The following is a 15,627-nucleotide window of genomic DNA, read 5'->3' as shown; positions in this document are numbered from 1 at the left end:
TCAGGACTTGAAACACAATAGGAACTTGATGCCTGTCATTTCTTTTCATGTGCTTCATCTATGAATCTTCCGCACCTTGACTCCCCTTGCAGTACCACCTACTGAATCAGAAACTCTGGGAGACGGCCGACAACCTGTGCTTTCACAAGTCCTCCTGGTGACCCTGGTGCATGCGCCAGTGAAAGCCTGTATTCTGGGAAGGTAATACTGGAAATTATCGAGTACTGAGCCAGAGGAGAAAACACCACTAGAGACAACAGAAATTGGAGTGACTTTTCACATTGGTAAGTCTAATCAATGATTACAGTCATCCACATCCTCAACTGGGTAGAACCAGAAGGATAAAGGAAGGTACCAGCCATGAGATGTTGTAACATGAACATGCTTAGGAAAATGATTCTGTTGTTATCTCAAATTATGAAACCAACACTACTTGCTATTTAAAAAAAAAAAAAAAAGGAAAAATTTAATAGGAAATGAAATTGTCCAAATCCTGCCACCCATGCAAAATAATTTTGAATGTTTTGTTCTGGATTCTATCCCTTCATTCTTAATTCTGTGTGTGTATAGGTGTAGGTGTGTTTACTATACATGATGAGATCAAATTTTATATTATTTCATATTCTGATTTACATGCTTGCAGCTGGGTCATCAATCTCCACATCATTTTAAATCACCTTTGAGGTGGGATTTACATACATAAAATGCACCCATCTTAAGCATACATTTCATGAGTTTTGACAAATACGTACATGCATGTTACCACCACCACAATCAATATCCAGACATTTTCATAATGGCAAAAATTCTAATTGTGACTCTTGTCTATAATTCCCCCAGCCCCACCCTGCCTTATAGGCAACTGCTAATCTACTTTTTTTTCAGTAGAGATTATGTTTGCCTTTTTAGAGTTTCTTATAAACATATTCATTTAGTTTGTAGTCTTCTATATCAGCATAATGTCTTTATATTTCTTTGTCTGTAGCCCATTCCACTTTTATAGCTGTATAGTATTCCATTGCATGGATATACCACAATTTGTTTATCCATTCATCTGTTGATGGACCATTGGGTTGTTTCTAGTTTTAGGATATTATGAGTAAAGGTGCTGTGAATGTTCACATTGAAACAATGAAATATGTTTTCGTTTCTTTTGGGTGACTAAGTGTGAAATTATGTCATACTGTAAGTTTATCTTTAGTTTTATAAGTAACCTCAACAATATTTTCCAAGTGTTATACCATTTAATATTCCCTGGGACTTCCAGTTGCTCCATATCCTTGCTAACAATTGGTTGTGTCAGTTTTATTTATTTCAGCAACTCTCATTGGTATGTAATAGCATCTTATTGTGTTTTAGTTTTTCATTTTCCTGATAACTAGTAAGAATAGTGACCATTTTTCATGTGCTTATTGGTTATTATTAGATCTTCTTTCATGAAGTGTCTGTTTAAAACTTTTGCCTATGTTTTATTGAGTTACTAATTTTATTATTTGCTAGTAAGGCATATTTATCCATCTATATTCATGTATATCTGACAAAGATGTATATATTCAAATATTTTCAATATTTGTCAATATGACAAGTATGTATATTTAAATATATTTCACATTTATTCCCTTAGTTTGTAATTTGCCTTTATATTCCCTTAGAAATATCTATTGAAGAGCAGAAGATTTTAATTTTGGTGAAGTACAATTTATCATTGTTTTTCATTTACAGTTCCTGCTTTCTGTGTCCTAAGAAATCTTGTCTACCTGAAGGCCATAAAAAATAATCCTATCTTTCTTTTAGAAAGTTTATAATGCTAGCTTTAGGTTCAGAGTATGATCCACTTTTAGTTGATTTTTATACAGTGTGGAGTTGGATCTCTTTTCATACGACTGTCCAGTTGTTCCAGTAACATTTATTGGAACTGTTAGCCTTCCCCACACTGAATTACCTCAGAACACTTGTTGAAAATCAATTGATATGCACTATATTTATGGATGCTCTGTTTGGTTCTCTTAACCTATATACTCATCCTTATGCCAATTTTCCATTCTATTTTTATTTGTATTCAGTGCCTTGATTATTGTAGCTTAATAGTAACTCTAAGTAGTGTTAAGTCCTCCAGCTCTGTTCTTCATTTTCTAAATTATGTAAGTTATTCTAGTTTCTTTGAATTTCCACTTAAATTTTATAATCAATTTGTCAGAAACAATCCCACCAGGGCTGGGGTTATGCTATTGTTGAACCTATAGATTCAAATCCCTTTAAATGTGCTGAGACTTGTTTTATGGCCCAGCATTTCTGGGGCAAGTATTGGAAAACCTTAACCTAACTCAGCTTTATTCTTAAGTCATGACCTTTCTGGGTATTCACTGAATTCCCCAGATAATCACCAAGGACTATCCTTTTTTTTCTGATGAAAGCTTGAACATATATGTTCACTACATGATCTCTGTTAATTCTGCTCACAGTTCCCTTGTTCTTTGCCCAGCCTTTGTGATTTCCCTCTGTGCATACATGGCCTTATACTCAGCAAAAACTCAAAGGGCCCCTATGTAGATTTGAAGCCTTCCTTTTCAGCATAACTCCCTTCTTCCTTTTTTTCTTTTTTAAGAAGATGAAAAGATTTTACTACATAATTCCAGCAACTTAATTTGGGGGGAAAAAAAAAAGATCAGTTTTAGAATGGACTTCTACTTCTTATATCTAAATACATTTATTTTTTATCATTTTTATAAAAATCACATTTAAGTAATACAATGTGATGTTTTGATATACATCTACATCATGAAATGATTATTATCACTATTAACAGTCAAACTCATTAACATACCCATAACCTCACATCATTTCCTTTTTGTGTGTGGTGGTGGTGGTGTGGTGTGGTATCTATCCTCTTAGCAGATTTCATGTGTCCAATATAATGTTAGTAACTAAAGTCACCATGTGTACCTTAGATCTCTAGAAGTTACTCATTCTACAGAGATGTGAATCTTGGTACCCTTTGACCAACAGCCTAACTCCCTTCTTTGCAAAACTGTTTCTCGCAGTCTCCAGGCTCATCAGCCTCTACAAATATTTGTTATCTCCGTCTCCTCAAATCATTGAGGCCACTAGAGTCTTTCTGGATTCCTTCTCCCACATGGATATACCATAATCTAGATATTCCTTCTTTGGAGAATGGAGAAAGCTAGGGCTCAACTCATATCTTACCCTTGAGTAGGATCCCAGACCTGTATAATCTGTTGTTTGCCACCTGAATATAGTTGTGATACAGATATAGGTATACAGTGATGTATACGTATCTTTTTTGTGGTTGTCATGTATTTAGTATATGTGTATGTGTGTGTGCCCTCATGGTCAAAAGTAGAAGATAGAGTTCACTTTTATCATGTAAAAAGATGTCTAGGATTGGGTAGTCCAAAACTGAGATAACATATCTTCAGTGTCATCAGGAGAAAGGTTACTTTATATTCTTTTTATGCATCCTTAGAACATGGCTACTATCCTCATGGTCACAGTATGGTTGCTCCAGCTCCAGGCACTGCAGCAACATTCCAGAAGTAAAGTCAGGGATATGGTTCATTAATTTTTTAAAAAGTATTAATCAAAGCTTTTAAGAGTTATAAATTGGAAATATTGAATATGATTTTACTTTATTTTTATACATTTAGGCAGTTTCCAATGTTTAGATAAAATGATCATCTGAGAAATTTGACTTCTGAAAATATCTTTTTACAAATAGAATTCCTACTACATTCCTCCTCCAAATAAGTGATGTTTCCATTGAAAGGATAAAGGCATCCCACCAATCTCATCAAGAAATTTAAATTGTAACTTCTGCAAGGAGACTGTAATATAATTTAAAAAATGTATTATCTTAATGCAAGAAGGTGTTCCCTAGGGTTTTGTTTAAAAAGAGAAGCCAAGGGGTTTTTATTTCTCCCCCTCGCATCTCTTTCTGCAATTTTTCTCTTTTTCCTCTCACAGTCTTCCTTTTTCCTCTCCTTCCCTCTCACCCATCCCTTTTTCTTTAATATTGTAACAGTTGTACATGCCATTTTTAGCAAGTGATATTTTTAAAACGATAGATATTAACATCATTTTAAAATTTTTAAATGTTGTTTACAATTTGATTTTGACTTTGAGTTCCATGAAAATATTAAGGCCCATAAACATGTGAAGCCTGAAATATATTTTAAAATTTCCGTTCTAAATTACAGTCTAAAATTTACATTCTAAAACGTATATTCTAAACATTTTGGTAAATGCTTATATTTTATATAAAAACAAATTCCTAAGAATGCAGCTATTATGACTGCTATGTGATTTTAATTTGGTATTGATCTATGTCATGTCAAAACTCAAAATAGATAACATTACTGATATACCACTTTAGGAGAAAGGCATGTGTGTGGACACAGTTCCTACGTGGTCTTTAAAGGCACGTATGGAAAATTTCCCCTAGGGGTTTAATGATTTTATAAATGGGTTTTTTGAAGTGTGGCTCTCCTAAATGGAAATTTTACCATTATTCTCATACCAAGAGGAAAATGTAAAGTGCTTTTTTTTTTCTTTATGATAGCATTAAATGACCCATAACAAAGGAGAAAAATCCAGGAGATAGAAATTAGTGGAAGGGTGACCAACCAACCCTGTGTGCCTAGGACTGTCCCAGGTTTAGTACTTTTAGTCCCACATTCAGGGATACCCTTTAGTCCTGGCCAAATTGGGCAAATTTATCATGGAATGTCCAAGTCTCAGGAAACCCCTGGGTCTCAGGCAAGCCAAGACAGATGGTCACTCTAATTAGAAAAAAAGAGGGCCCCAAATTAAAGGGACGTCTATAAGCCCTGGATTGGCTTATTGTAGGTTACACCTTGTGCACAGTGTTTTATGGCTTTGATCTCACTTTAGTCATCATACCTGCCTCGTGATGTGGACACGATGATCCTGCCTTCTGGGTGTGTATTCATCCTCTGCGCCACAGTGAAGGCTCAGAGACGAGGCTACTAAACCAATTAGGGTGAATCACTAAGCATCCCCAGGAGTCTGTCTTTTGCTTTTAGGAGAAGGAAGTTCTCTTGTTTGGGGCCCCTAAGGCCTGATCATGTAAGCCTGGGGCTCTATGCATCTGACTTCAACTCTTGCTAGAAGCCCTCTTAATACACAAAAGAGGAAAGTCAAGAGAGAGAGACATGCTGAACTGGGACAAGGGAAAGCACTAGAGAGTATGGAGAGAAGGGGATGAAATTAAAACCCCAGACTCATGGAGTTAGCAGCAGCCTTGGAGTTCCAGCCAGTCTCCCCAAGTGCTGTTATTGCTTCTAGCTAAATTGAGGGGGTTTTTTTTCCCTTCTTAGAGATAATTCCTCACCAATCCACTGTCTTTTTAGGGGGAAGGTGCAGGATTTGCATCCCCAGTCTCTCATTTCTCATAAGTAAAACCTAATGGTTGGGAATTGGAATATCACAAGCTGTGATATTGGGATTTGCAATAAGAAATCTATGTTTGGTTTCTGTCCGGATTCTGGTGATTCTGGCACAGAGCTCCTAAAACCCTTGGAATGTCCCAAGTGGTAAGATTTCATAATAAACCCCACCTGAAAAAATACACCTGAGTTTATGTTAATGAGGTGATATTTAGACAGTATCTAAGGATGGGTGCTGGTTGAGAGGGGAGCCAATCATGTGATTAGAGGGTTATAACTTTTGGTCTCACCCTCTGACCTCCGTCCAGGAAGGCGAGAGGGGCTAGAGGTTGATCCATTGCCAGTGGCCAATGATTCAATCAATCGTGCCTATGTATTGAAGCCTCGGTAAAAAAAATCAAAAGGTCGGAGTTCAGAGGGCTTCCAGGTTGGTGAACACGTGGAGATCTGGGGAGAATGGTGCATCCTGTCTTCATGCTTTGAACAATGCATCTCTTCCATCTGGCTGTTCCTGAGTTCTATCCTTTTGTGATAAACCAGTAATCCAGTAAGTAAAATGTTTCTCTGAGTTCTGTGAGCTGCTCTAGTAAATTAATCAAACCCAAGTTGGGGAGAATTGGAACCTCCCATCCATAGCCAGTGGGTCAGACGCGCGTGTGACAACCGGACTTGCAGTTGGCATCTAAGGTGGGGGATTCTTGGAGGACTGAGCCATTAACCTGTGGAATCAGATGTTACCTCTGGGCAGAGTCAGAATTGTTTAATTGTAGGACCCCCGGCTGGTGTTGGAGAATGGCTTGGCACTATGGGGGACAAAACCCACACATTGCAGCTGGGTGCACAGTCATTACAAGGACACACCCTCAACATGTTAATTCTGCTTAGTCTATGAAAATAATAGTCAGAATGCCTCGGGGGCCAACACTAAGGGAGGCTGCTGTTCCGGTGTTCGGAACTTCACCCCGGCCCTCCTTCCAGCTCGAGCCAAGAGGGAGAGGTGTTCTCGCCATCTTTCTTTCTGTCTGAGTGGAGTTTTGGCAGAAGTGCCTCCAATTTGTTTGTTTTTGAGATTTGCTGTCTTGCCTGAGTAAGCATTAAACAGAAGGAAACCTCTCTCTCAAGGTGAAAAATTACTTTTAAATTTTCCACTTAGGAAACCTCGTCTTGGCGCCTTCGTTGGAGAGTAACATGAAGGCTAACCTCAGGGGCCCTGCAGGAAGCCAAGACAGAAACAGGTTGGGGTTGTCTGCAGACAGACATCTCCCTCGTGTTTCCACCCCCTCTCCAACGTACCCTGTTTTTGCCTTTTTTTTTTTTTTTTTTTTTCCTTGAAGGTCTAAATGCCTTTGAAAGCCTTTGGATAAACAGATACCCACTGCGATGCCAATTTGCACGGTTCTTTCCTATTGATTTAGCTTGTAATTTATTTCTTTATTTCTGACACATTTCACTTACGTTCCCAGGTAAGGGCGAAGTGCTGAAGCTAGAAAACTGTAATTAAATAATCGGGTGGCTAGCAGGCCGAGAGAGGCTGTTGGAAGCTTGCTATTTGTGGGTCATTCGTAAGAAGGCAGAGATGGGAGTGGCAAGGGATGGGAAAGCCATATGCTTGTAGGCGTGGGCAGGCTTTAGTCTTGTAAATAATTATCAAAGCAGGTTTTCATGTTGAATTATGGCAGTTCCTTCAGAGTGCCATGAAATGGTATATTATTACCCCTTGCATGCCCGATTCCGTCGGCTGGGAGCTGGGGAGGGAAAAGGCCCACTGTGTTATCCATAGCACAGTCTTTAATGAGATGATGGGACGTGCAAACTGCACACTGTGCAATATTTTCCTCCTCGACTCAATCTATATTAAGTCGATAGCCCGCTGAAACCCAAGGTTTGGTGCATTTTTCCAATTTAGTTGCTGTCGATGTCTCTGAAAGTGCTGATTCCATCAAACCACCCCTCTCCCACACAGATTTCAATAACATGGGAAAGAGAAATTCCATTAGCTGGTGATGGCACTTTAAACAAACAGCATGGCTTCCCGCGTCATCCACTTTACCTCCGATCAGCTTGTCTTCTCCTCAGGAATTAGAATAATGTGTGAAGCCGCCTTCCCCAGGAATGCTGTGAGAGGGCATTTGTTTTACTCATCAAACAGTGGGTGGAATAATTGATTGTGGTGGCTATTTATGAAGCACAGGAACCATGCTATTAAAAAAAGAAAACCAGGGAGGGGGGTATAGCTCAGTGGTGGAGTGTGTGCTTAGCATGCACAAGGTCCGGGGTTCAATCCCCAGCACCTCCATTAAAAATTTCTTTAAATAAATAAATAAACCTAAATACCTATTACCTACCGCCCCCCTCCCCCCAAAAAAACCCAAGTAAGATTAAAAAAACAAAAAACAAAAAACAAAATACTGCAGATGAATGGATTGCTTCAGATTCTCCAAGTCAGGGGTGGGCAAACTTTCCCTGCAAAAGGCCTGATAGTAAATATTTCATGTTTTGCGGGTCTGCAGCATATCTGTTCTGTACTCTTTGTTGCTTTTGCTGTTTTACAATCCTTTAAACATGAGGGAGAAAAGCATTCTTAGCTCAAGGGCTATACCAAAAAGGGCTGTAGTTTGTTTGTCCCTGCTCCGAACAATGTCTGGTTTGAACTTGAGCCTCATGATGAATTTTCAGGGTGGTGTACAAAGCATTTGCGTGTTGTTGAGGAGTCTCAGGGTTTAGAGATGGTCAGCTCTCGGTTTCATCTTCGCTGTGACCGCTCCTAGTTGGGTCGTCGTAGACTGGTCCTTGACTTCTCTAAGCTGCATTCTTCTCATCTGAAAAAAGTGAAAAGCGCCTGCCTTAGATGACAGTTAGTTCTGAGGGCCATAACCCTGTTTTTTATTTTCGGTTCAAAACTGTGATCCTAATGCTTACAGGAGTGGCTAGCTCATAGTAAACCTGTGGTAAATGCTCTATGAATGACAGGGTTAATATTAATAAAACATTTATGTGAGAACCTTAACACACACACATGCACTACTTACGAGTTTGGGAAATACGGCCAATGATAGCAGTGAAAGGAGCAGAGGCGTCTGTGCTGGTCAGGGTTCCCCGGAGAAATAGAACCAACAGGATAGAGAAGAATATAAAGAAAGAGATTTATTCGGAGGGACGGGCTCATATAATTGTGGAGGCTGAGAAGTCCTCCAGTCTGCCACCTGCAAGCTGGAGGCCCAGGAGAGCCAGTGGTTTAGTTCCAGTCCAAACCCACAGGCCTGAGACCCAGGGGATGCTGATGGTTTAAGTCCCGGTCCAAGTCTGATGTCCTGAGATCCAAGAGAACCGATGTCTCAGGGCAGGGATGGAGGTCCGCACTCAAGGAGAGAGCGCACTGACCCTTACTCTGCCTTTTTGTTCAATCCCCGCCTTCAATGGATTGGCGAGGGCCCACCCACCTTGCTGAGGGCGATCTTCTTTACTCAGTCTACCAGTTTAAGTGCTGATCTCTTCCAGGAGCACCCTCACAGACACACCTAGAAATAACGTTTCACCAGCTAGCTGAGCATCTCTCAGACCAGTCAGGTTGACACATCACAACATTGTTCATCTCAGAGCAAAAATAGTCTATATTTGCTTCAAGAATACATAGGAAAGAAGTCATAAGAATATAACGACGGGTGAATCCTGAGGCAGATTAAATGGTCACCCCAAAGGCATTTTAATGTTGCCATTCTTGTCGGCCCAACCTGGGTTTGCAGAATGCCCTGAGCAGGGAGGAATTCCTTCATTCCTACAAAAAGATGCAGAATAGCTGGAAGTCAGAGAAGAGGAGGAAGCTGGCTGGAAGGGTCAAGGATAGGCCAAGGAAAGGGAGGAGGAACATAAACATGATGTATGATCAACATGCAGAACAGAAATAGTGAAAGGACTGTGGTTTCCGTAGTCGTTTTAGGAAGCAATATGCTTATTGCAGAGATGCTGACAATGCTTTGTATGTATCTGAAAGCACCATTTGGAAAGGCTATGTGATTTTATGACACGCACCGATGCCTTAGTAACAGTAAATCTTTTTCTTTGGGTGTGGTAGAAGGAACATGGGATTTAGAGCTCATACAATGTAAATTCAAATTTTTATCCTCTAGTTATGTGGTAAAGCAAATACGATAAAACATTCATTTTAGAATCTAGGTGGTATGCACATGAAATTCACTGTACAATTTTTTCAACTTTTTCATAAGTTTAAAATTTTTACAGTTGAATGTTAAAACATTGTAGGAATCAGTCCTTATTCTCTACTTTTAGCCATGTGTTTTGCTCTCTCTAAACCTTAATTTTGTCAACCACAAAATGAAAATCATGACATCTCTGTCACAGGGTCACTGTGAGGTGGTAGCACTCCACAGTCAAGTCCTTGTAAAGGGAAAATAACTATGCAAATGCTATTTATAAAATCTGTGCTCAGGAAAACCTGGTATTAATTCTACATTATAACAAGCAATGCACACAGGTTGCAATCATTTAAACAGTACCAGAGAGTTTATAGTAAAGACACTCTCCTGTTCCCTCCTGATTCCCATCATTTCCCTTCCTAGTGTGACCACATTCTTCACCAATGGTAGTAACACGGCAAATAGTCATCTCTCGCATCTGTAGTGATGTCTCTTTTCATTTCTAATATTATCTGTTTGTGGCATCTTTTCTTTCCCTTTCTTTTTGATCAGTTTTGAAAGACTTATGTCAGCTTTATCTGCCTTTCTAAAAGAATCAACTTTGGCGTCTCTGATTTTCTCTATGGTAATTCTTTTGTTTTCTGTTTCTCTATTTTCTGCTTTCAACTTTATTGTCTCTTCTTTTTCTAACTCCTTTGGGTTCACTCTGTTGGTTCTTTTCCAAACTTCTTAAGTTAGATGCCAAGCTCATTTATTATTTATATATATAATATATACAAATGAAACACATAGTATATAGTCATGTTATACATTTTTATATTAATAGTAAATACATACTAATATAAGTGTGTAACATACAAATATATAAAATGAATACCATATATAAATATTATAATCATATATATCACATGTATTTAAAATACATATTTGTATGTCTCTGTGTATGTATATGTAACATAGGTATATATGCTTATATATATATAAACATTCAAGGCTATATATTTCCCTCTGGATATCACTTTAGCTTCATCTTTCATCCTTTGATATCTGGTATTTTAATTATAATTCAGTTCCAAATATTTTGAAAATATCCAGTATGCTTCTGTGAACCATGTGTGATTTAGAAGTAATTAAAAATTTTTTCATCTATGTTTATTTTAATTAACTTTGGTAAAACTTTCCTAATTTAATGACATTATAGTCCAAAAAATGTGGTTTATATGATACCAATTATTTGCAGCCTGATGATGCTTGCTTTATGGCCAGTGCATAGCTACTTTTGTTGTAAATATTTCATGTGCCCGGAAAGAGGACTTTCTCTCCAGGTACTTTGTATACATCCATTAGGTCAAAAACCTCAATTAGGAATGTGAGACTCATGGTACTTACTGTCTTAGACTTTCATCTTAGCATAAGACAAAGCCACATTTAACACCTTGTTTTGTATGCAGTGGCTCTTAACAGAGAAATGGGTGAAAAACAGATGTTCAACAAACATTTACTATGATCCTTCTTCATGTGTATTTTGATGCATTGATTACTTCTGGCCTTCTCTATTAGAAGGTGAGTGTTTTGAGGTCAGGAGTGCCTGTACCACTGCGTCATCATAGACATCCAACAGTCAATGTTGGCGGAGATAAAGGATGGTGACAGACGCTTTCATTTTTTTTTTTTTCCTGAAAAGGAAAAAATATTGATTTATGAAAAAAGAGAGAGGTCGAAACTTCAGTTGACTTTATAGCTAGGAAGACAGGTTGTATTAGAATGGTCCTAAAATCCCCTTCTACTGAATTTCTTTACATAAAGAGATCAATGATGCATTCTCGGATTTGAGTTCTGAGAGAACTGCCAGGTGGTGTGGGGGTGAGGTGGGAGCCACTAGGAAGATCGCATACCCTCTGGGTGTGCCTCTCAGTTATACCAAGACGTTTTCTGGTGGCCGAGCATGGAGACATTTCAGTCTTCAAAAAATTAGCATAAAGCATTTTACTGCCTATTGATACTTAAACATCTTAAACTAATGATCAATAAATCTGATTACACAAGATTAGGGGTCTCCCAATGCTGAAAATACCATTGTTCTCTGTCCGTCTAGCTGTTGTCACAGTGGAGGATTAGTCCAGCCATTAACCCTTATCCTTCCATAATTCAAAGCTGTCTTAATGGGGATGACAAAGGGCAGAAGGAAACTTGTGCGTCCTGCAAGTATCTGCACCTCAGGGAGCTGAAATGAATACAGAATTTGGGGTGAGATCACCCTGAATCTGTCATGTTTCCTTATCTGAATTTTTAAAAATAATAATGATAATAGCTAAAGAATATGTATACATATAGCTTTACACATATCAAAGTGTTTAATCTTAATAGCTTCATGTGATTGGTATTGTCATTAACTCTAGTTGGTAAATGAAAAAAAAAATTGAATTTAAATATCATATGATTTGCCATTGAATGTAGTAGCTAATAGACTGTAGCAGTTGTCACTACGGTTTTAGTAATTCTGATGCAACTTCCTGGCTGAAGAAGTATCTGTCAGCTCTTGAATGGAGGGGGGATTACTCTGTCTACAGCACTCAGGTACCTTCTGCGGCTGAGGATGCTGTCAGTAGCATGGCTGGTGTGTTTCTTCTCCCTGTGAAACATCCAGTTTTACTCCATTTGGGAAACAACCCATTTTGTGATTGAGCTGCTGCTCTTCTTCATTTTATTTGCTGTCCTGAATCGTATGCTGGGAACTTGTATGTCTCCTCTCTCCATACAAAACAACGTACCCACAGACTCGTAGACTGGAAGGGCACTTGGGGATCATCAGACATAGTGGTCTTAAGTCGTGGCTGCCACGTACGTTACTCAGTGTAAATGCAGAGTCTGCCTGTTGTTGGAGAACATAAGGATCACTCTAGGGGAGAACCATGGGTCTATTCCAAAATCCCACTTTTAAATATGTATTCATGGATGTCTAGAGAAGGGGGAGTTCTTTTCTCAAGGTCATTTAGTTCCCTCTGGCTAATACCAGAATCAGGACTGACACCAGAGAAAAGTTGAATATATATGCTTAAAGTACGCATTCTCCCTTCAGCATTCCATTTCAATAGTGCATCCCAATGAAAAACAAATTTTAAGATGTCTAAAGATAAAAGCCACAGTAAAAGTAGTTGCTGCTAACTTTGCCTCTGAATTTATCTCTGTGATAAACGTGCAGGTCAGGGGGAAGGGAAGGAGAAAGTTTGGTCTATACAAGAGATTTTCCTAAAAGAGCCTTGAGATGACTATTGGGTGAGAAAAAGGAGTTAGAGAAAGCAAGATTCAAGAAGGAAAAGCAGGTAGCTCAGGTCAGTATAGGGACTGAGATCATTTTCATGCTTTGTGACAAGCCAGGAGGTGGATGAGTGCCCTGGTCAAGTAACAGCAACAGCAAAGTCACAGAACAAAGCTCTGTGGCTCAGGGAAGTGCTTTTCTGTGTTGACTTCTCATTGTGCAAAGCTAGACACAAACATGGCAAATAGAACAGTGCCTATTGAGTCAGAAGGAGGAAGCATGGAGGTTAGTCCAGCACCTACACTCTGCCAAGCATAGTGATGAGAGACAGGAAGGATGTGGGTGGGGGAACTCACCCCTCTGCTATTCCTCCATTCACATTGGGCGCATGTTTATTAAATGACAAGTAATTTGATAACAAGGAAGTTTAGTTGCCAAGACATTTAACGGGTACTGAAATGTCATATTGATTTGAACCTTGCTCTAAATGGCACATTATGTTGTTAGAGGAGAAAATTAAAAATCAAAACATGGGCAAGATATTTAATTAAGAACAATCTTTTGCATAAAAATGCTGCAATGAGTGTATGGCAGGCCATGTAATGTTTTTTCACTCACCCGCAAGAGCCTACTGCCAAGATACAGCCATACTTACTGGAAGCTTCTTGCCTAGTTTAAGGTTACAAGTCCAATTGTTTTCATGTCAGCGGGGGTGAGGAGTTCCAGGTACAATTCAAATCCGTGATAGAAGTTACTAGAAGTTCACAGAACAATGAACAAAAGGGACTCTGGAGTCAGAAAGAGCTGGCTTAATTTCTTACTCTAAAATCCAGGTAAATTCTTAACTTTCCCCATCTGTAAGATGGGGCCGATATTAGCTTCCTTGCAGAATTGCTTGAGTGAATGTCATTTTAAACTCTTGTCGATCACTGGTGACTATTAGTATTGTGGATAGTAGTAGTAATAATACAATATGGTGAAAAACAGCATTTGCTCTCAAGAGCCTCCTACTGCTTATTTTGTAGTCTATTTTGTGGTACAATTTAGCAGATAGGAATTTACACGTATCAAATTCCCCTTCCATGTGGGACCTTCTTAATCTCCTGTCTCGGCCCCTCCTTAGGGAGAGTCATCTGTGTTGGCAGAGAGAGGTGTTCCTCATTCTTCTCTCCTTGGAGTCTACCCTCAGGTAGACACCTGCTGTGCATGGTGGCCTTGGAGGCCACGCTGGGTGTTTCTTTCAACAAACCCATTTGGGCTGTGAAGTAGCCAGACCCCTAGAAAAGACTAAGGTCAAGCTTGAAGTTGAGATTGCTCCTGGTGTAGCTGGAAACACCACTGAGTGACAGGCTTGGACTCGGGGGTGCCATCTTGAGTGGAGAGAGGGGCCTTTATTTTGACTTCTCCCAGGGAGTGCACTTTTGCTCTATTTATATAGCAGATCTGTGTGTCTGAGAATAAATATACTTGGTGAGAGGCTGAATGAAACTGCCAAATCTCTAAATTTCCTGTGGTCCTAAGATTCTCTGGTTTCTGACCACTGAAAAATCCTGGAGAGGAGGTCCAGGACATTTGTGAGTGATGTTGCAGAACCTTCACAAAACCTTGTATTTGCGTCGATCTCTAGAAGATGTAATGAAGCCCCCACCCCCGGCCCATCATCCATCACTTGCATCGACTTCCTTGTCTTCTGTATACTTTCAGTAATAGTGCTAGCAATTGGCTTTATTTTGTGGACTCTTCCTAATGAGGAAGCCAAGCCTATAAACTGTGTCGCATAGAGACAAGAAATGCCACGAGGAGAGGAGGCTGAGTTATAGGGGTTCCCTCCCTGGCTACGTGAGTCACCTTTCTCTCCCACAATCCAGATTCTTTAAATCTCAGCAAAAGGGCAAATGACTACATAGACATGGCAGGGGAATTTGGAGATCCTGGAAAACAGTTGAAGCTGGAGCTATAAAATCTATGAATGTCAGAATACCCTTGCCTTTACCACAAAGATACATGTAACTGGATTCATCCCCTACAACATGCTCTCTCTCCAACAAGGCTCTGAAAGCCTCAGGCTATAAAAATTAACCATGAATAATAACAACAACAAGAAACGCCTGTGCCCTGAACTATTCATTATAGCATTATTTGCAGTGTCAAAAGACTGGCAGCAAACAGTCCCTAAGTTCCTCGATGAGAAACCGATTGAATTATCCATGTATATCTACACAGTGGAGTTCTACACGGCCGTAAAGAGGAATGAGAAATGCTTCATTATGTTGCCATGTAATTACCTCTAGAATATATCGTTAATGAAATTAAGACAAGGTGGAGGTAAGTGTTTGTGGCATGCTCAGGATAAGCAAATGGTTGTGAAGGGGAGTTCCATTTAGTTATATTCTAGTGAACAGATGAGGCGTAACAATTAAACTACCACGATTTTTAAAAAATTAATCAATTAGTGGATCTAGTCAAGAATCATAAATTGGTTTATCATCACAAAAAATTGGAACCAGACATCAAGTGCATAATGTAAGTATACAGTGCCATCTATGAAGTGTTCTTGACCAAAAAAAAAGTCACTGAACCCAATATGATCAAACCTCTAAATCCAAAACTTATAGGACACATGGGAGACAGAGGAACAGGTTAAAATACCCTAGAGAGATGGGGTAATCAGTCAAATCCAGACTGCAGGAAATTGTGTGTAACAAATTATCTAGTTCACTAAAAACAAAGATAGAGCGGATGGAGGGGAACCCTTCAGTTTAAAAGGGATGTTTGATGATATTAGGAATTT

At 39.1% G+C, this 15,627-nt stretch overlaps 1 long non-coding RNA gene across 1 annotated transcript in view; it reads left to right on the top strand.

Annotated features, from left to right (window-relative positions):
- LOC116657418 overlaps positions 1–15,627 on the top strand; it is a 64,600-nt gene that overhangs the window by 14,831 nt on the left and 34,142 nt on the right. Inside the window, exon 2 of the long non-coding RNA XR_004312498.1 lies at positions 93–284. This is a non-coding gene — a long non-coding RNA (uncharacterized LOC116657418). The remainder of the gene's footprint in view (positions 1–92; positions 285–15,627) is intronic.

Source organism: Camelus ferus, chromosome 18 (genome assembly GCF_009834535.1).
Source record: "Camelus ferus isolate YT-003-E chromosome 18, BCGSAC_Cfer_1.0, whole genome shotgun sequence".
Classification (NCBI taxonomy): Eukaryota; Metazoa; Chordata; class Mammalia; order Artiodactyla; family Camelidae; genus Camelus; species Camelus ferus.
Note: the sequence above shows the minus strand (reverse complement) of the source record. Positions and strands in the feature narration are given on the sequence as shown.